Raw genomic sequence first — 5,305 nt, 5'->3', positions numbered from 1 at the left:
CAGACCCTCTGAAGGATGTGCAAGCTGCCAGGCTACCCTAGCATGGTGCCACAGCCCCTGAAAATTGGCACAACAGGAGATCACTGTGGCACAGAGGTCTGCTACCCAGGAGGCCACTCTACAGCAAGCTATTTCTTGGGTCAAAATGGGGACATAGGAAAAAACTACTCTGTGTTTCTTTTCCCTTACTTATGAAGTTTCCTCCAAGCCCCAGTGGAGACGACCCATGGGTGACCATCCATGCCTATAGAGTCTCCTCCGAGCCCCAGAGGAGGTGACCCATGGGTGACTGTGTTCTGCTCCATCGACAGTGGTCTTCCCTTGTGGTCTTCATCCACACACCCCACTGTTCCTCACACTCTTCTCAAGCTTGGCTTCTTAAAAGGGCTTTGCCCTTTCTCTCTCATGAGCGTTTTTAACACATTTCAAAAATAACAGAATGGTGTTTTTAAAAATCGAGCTTCACACAGGGTTTCTTCTCACTGAGTCACGCTTCATCTTTTCCTCTGCTGAAGCAGAGGGGAGATTAATTTAAGACAGCTGAGAGAGTGATGTCATGTCATATGTTGCTACCATCAAACAAAGGAGGAGAGAGAAGGGCTTGCCTCAGGCCACTCAGCAAGTGAGTCCAGAAAGGCCAGAAGAGACATTATGTTCTTGTGAATCCAAGCAGAGCCTGGTCAGCTGAGAACCAGAGAAAGTTAAGCCCTGTCATTTCAAGATGCTCCATGTATCTAGAAAGCTGGCACCAGGCAATGCTGGCACTGAAAACCTTGTTGGGGAAAAGTTATTCATAGTCAAATTAGAGTTCTGACAGTTATACCGAGTAGATGCGGTTTAAAAATATACACAACATATATTTTACCTAAAAATGTAAAACGTGTTTTTCTATTGCGTGGCTTCTTATTTGGCGTGACACACTGTCTCCGATGGTTAATTTGGATTGTCAAGGTGGTTGGACTGAGTAGTGTCTACGAGATTAGTAGAGGGCAGATCGGGGTGTGTCGAAAATGTTTCCAGAGCAGATGTACTAAGTGGGGAGACCTGGCTTGGGTGAGGGAAGCACCACTCCATAGGCTGGGGCCTGGATGGAGAAAGGGAAAGAAGAGGGAAGCCAGCAGAAGCAGCAGCAGGAGCAGCAGCAGCAACAGCAGCAGCAGCAGCTTCCCCCTCCTTTCCTCTCCCTCCCTTCCCCCTACCTCTTCCCTCCCCTTTGTCCCCTCCCCCTCTCTCTACCCTCCCCCTCTCCCTCTCCATCCCTCCCCATCCTTCCTGGCTGCTGTAATGTGAACTGTTCTGCCTCATCATGATGGACTGAGGCCTCTGAAACCACGAACTGAATAAGCCTTCCCTCCCTCATCCCTTCTTTCCTTCCCCTGCTTTCCTTCCTCCCTCCTTCCCTCCTTCCTTTTCTTCTTCCCTTTCTTCCTTCAGCTATTTGTCATGGTGACGAGAAGTCCAGCTGACAGTGGCTGATGGTTCACCCTGGTCCTCAGCCTGCTCTCCCCGATCTCAGTCATTTGTTGAAGTAGAACTTGAGAATGTCACAGCCATGTTCATCACCTTCTAGTCTCTTCTGCACAGCTTTATCAAACCATCCTGGCTGCACAGTCTAAGACCACATCTCCTAGATGACCTTGCAGTGTGACCTGGCTTCCTTTGAGATTGGTGAAAGATCATTGACAAAACTGTGGAAATTATATACACGGGGATGCTCTGCCTGGCGACCCTGGATGGAGCCTCCAGCTCCTTACATGGCTGGGCTCTTGTGCTCTGGTACCAGCAGTAGGGATGCTGCCAGGGAGTCATGACTGCATCTTTCTGGGCCCTCCTTGATGCGGTGAGGCAGGCATCTCCACTAGCTGTCCTCATCTTTCTAGTCTCTACTTGGGACACTTAGATCTTCGTCCATATTCCCCTTGGGAATTCTGTAAACTGCTGAACATGTTTTCACTAACTGTTTCTTACATCAGTCAGAGTGGATACTGGAGGCTATCTGAAGGACAGTGGATAGCCTGGTCCATTATACATCTCCACGATGACCTTTGACTGGGAATGTGCCCTGTTTCCATCAGACTGGGGAGGGTCCCTTAGGAGGAGCCAGTTCACTGAAGCTCACTCTTGTTACTTAAAGTATCAACACTCTGATTTGTTTATATATTTTGAAACGTGTTAAGAGGCTACAATTGTGACTCCTAGTTAGTAGCTTGTCTGAGGGTTTTCAGAGTCAGCAAGCTGGGTATAGAGACCAGCTTCAGAATGAGCCCCAGTGCGTAGCTATGCTAGGAGCCCTCCAGTGTATCTTGTTGGGCCTGGATCTTGCTTATAAATGAGTGTGAGCACTGAGCGTATACCTTGATGAACCTACACAGCAGGGCATGGGCTTGTCTAGTGTCTAGAGTTCTTACTTCCCAAGATCCCACTGTGAAGAGTCATTCTGAGGACAGCCCCCATCGCTGGGCATGGAGGAAGCTGTGTCTATGAAGACTGGGGCATGGCGTCCTGGTAGCTATGACACAGACTGGAGAGGGAATAGACCTTGCCTGTTTATAGTAAAGGAAATCCATCCTCTTCTCCCAAAGACTGCAAAACAACACCCACGCTTAGGCATCAAGCCTCACCAATAGAACTCACCAAGGAGACGGTTCTCCTGAGTCAAGAAGCACAGGTTCCTGAAAGTAGTGGGCTGTCACAGGCTCAGGTTCAGAAGGGAAACACGCCTGGGTGTTTAGACCAAAAGACAATGGGAAGATGATCTCTGCCTACATTTTGAAGGGGACTAGGGGCCAATCTGATCCAACTTGGTGTTGGCTTCCGGTTTCAAATACTTTGTTTTGTAAATGTGGGGAGTATCCTCTGAGTCCCAGCAGGTGCCTAGGGATGAAGTGGGAAAGACTGTCCCTGCCCCTTGGGTGGCAAGATATAGCCCTGTAAGCCATTGTGACTTGTCTAGGAGAGAAACAAAGCCTACCCTTCCCAAAGTGCCTGTGCCAGGATGCTCATTCCGCTAAACTCACCCTTTAGACTGTGACAATCTTGAAAGATACTCATTTTTCATTGCTCAGGTTTTAGTCTCAAGCTGACTCTAGGATGGGGTTCAGCTACCCATGGAGCCATTGAATCCTGGAGCACTCCCACTCTAAAGCCTCCTTCCACTTCCTCTTGTCTTCAGAACCCCAAACTCCAGAGCAGGGAGGAGGGGCCAGTCCCAGCAGAGACTTATCTTCTGCTCTGTTTCTGAGGCACCTCGATGGTGCCTGTGGATGCTGTTGGCCTAGCGCACGCTAAGCACAGCTGACAGTCTTGCGAGGACGTGAGCTTTTGTTGGGAGTGATTGAGTCTTGCATTGTTTTGTCAACTCCTAAACAAACGGATAGATCCATTTGGAGCTTGTCTGTCTTTGTTGTTGTTTAATAAAGCAGCAATCATATATGTGCGAGATAATGGGACGGCTGACTGCAAACTTGAATTATTTCATTTTATGGAGTCTTAATTAGATTTGTAATGCAGCGTCCCTAAGTACCAAATGTTTGCTTAGGTTTAATGAGACCTGTTATGGAGAGCGAGAGAATTGTAATTGTCCCATTACCACAACAGTGATACATATTGCGAAGTCTGGCATATATCACATTATAAAAGATGCTCTTGACACTGTGGGGAGCCGCTCCTTTCTGTTTGTCTCTCTGCAGTGTTATCTAGGCTTCTGGATTGACAGCCCCTCCCCTTTCCCACTTTCCTTCATTGAAGGTAGAATGGATCACTTTGCAAACTGAGCTGAGGTGTTGGCCACAGCCATCGTTTGGGGCAGAAGAGAGGTTCCTATCTTAAAGCCACATCTTTGGCTGTATCTGGTGATATCTTTCCTGCCTGAGGACATTCCCTCTGGCAGAAGCCAGTAGCCCTGGGGCAACTATGTAGGGGCCAAACCCAATCTTAAGGTGATACTGTCTTTTCTGGATTGATGTTCCCACCCATAGGGCCCTGTATCCTGGACTGCACTTCTTGTAAAAAAGAAGGGTGGGGCTACCTGGTGGTGGGTTTCTGCCTCTGGCTACTCTAACTTTACAGTCCTCTGTGCTTCAGACCTGAGGTTTCCTGCTGGTGCATTCTTTGTTCCAATGACCACCTCCCTCAGTCCAGTTGAGCTTACTCTGTAGACACACCAAGTGCCCTCTCTTCTCTCTAGTCAGACTCTCTGTCCCTTTAATATACAAATGCAGCTGGGCCTGGTCACAGGCAGACAGGTGCCTCCAGCTTACCTCCAGAGCCAGTTGGATGGATAGGCTGGCACTTAGGCCCTGCAGCTTAGATCCATGTTCCAGGGCTGTGAGAGGCCTTGCCTGTCCTTCCGTTTGCAGCCTGAAGCTTGGGGGAAAGACAGTGTGGCCCTCCATGGCTTCCACCTTCATGACCAAGGATATTGGTTAGTTCTCTTCTGGATCAACCAGCGGCTCCTCTTGGATACCCATAGGCCTGTCTCCTTGCTATGGTGAATGTGGAGTTTATATCAACATCCTGGGTTCCTGGGAGGGTTGTGTGAGTGACACCTGAGCCTTGAGTAACAGATGCTAATAAACTGCCTGTATCTTGTGAACACTGATTTGGTTTCCCCTGACAGATTTCACAGGTCATGGTCTGTGGCTATTAGCCTTTAGTGTGGTTCCTGAGGTCTCACCACTTGGCAGGTATAACCTGTGGAATCCTCTCTAACAAAGGCTTAGTCTGGCAACCCCAGTACTGGGGTATAACTACCACTATTGGACTATAGGTGGCAAGATGAATTTCATGTCAGGTGCCCTCTCACCTGCCTGGACTCCCGGGGAGTCCATTTGACAATTAGGGGACTGAGATCATGAAGTGACTTCTCCTGTCCACTCTAGTCTTTGAATATTGGCAGCCCTAAGCTATAGATTGGTGGAGTCGTGAAGGACCCTAAATCAGATTAGTCAATCCAGACCATGTAATTGCCGTTTTAAGCTGCTGGGTGTAGGGAACTGTGTTTTGTAGCAATGGGAAACTGAGGCAGTTTCTACAGTGATGTGTATTAGGTTTAACTCATAGACTCTTCCCCTCTCCCCAGCAGCAAAGGACCCAGGCCCCCTCCCCCATCCCCTGCTACCCAAAGCCTCAGGCTCCTCCTCTCTGTTCCTCCTCAGAGTGGGAATTGGATCTTTAGGAACCATCTGTCATCCCAAGTGTGTTTGCCACATCCTCTTGTTTCTGAGACCTTGTCTGGGTCTGAAGCTCACTCATGCCTGTTCTGAGTTCACTCTTCCATGACATGGCCTGTAGTCTCCAGGCTGAG

The sequence above is a fragment of the Arvicanthis niloticus genome, chromosome 17 (genome assembly GCF_011762505.2).
Source record: "Arvicanthis niloticus isolate mArvNil1 chromosome 17, mArvNil1.pat.X, whole genome shotgun sequence".
NCBI classification, from domain to species: domain Eukaryota; kingdom Metazoa; phylum Chordata; class Mammalia; order Rodentia; family Muridae; genus Arvicanthis; species Arvicanthis niloticus.
This window is presented reverse-complemented; position numbering follows the sequence as displayed.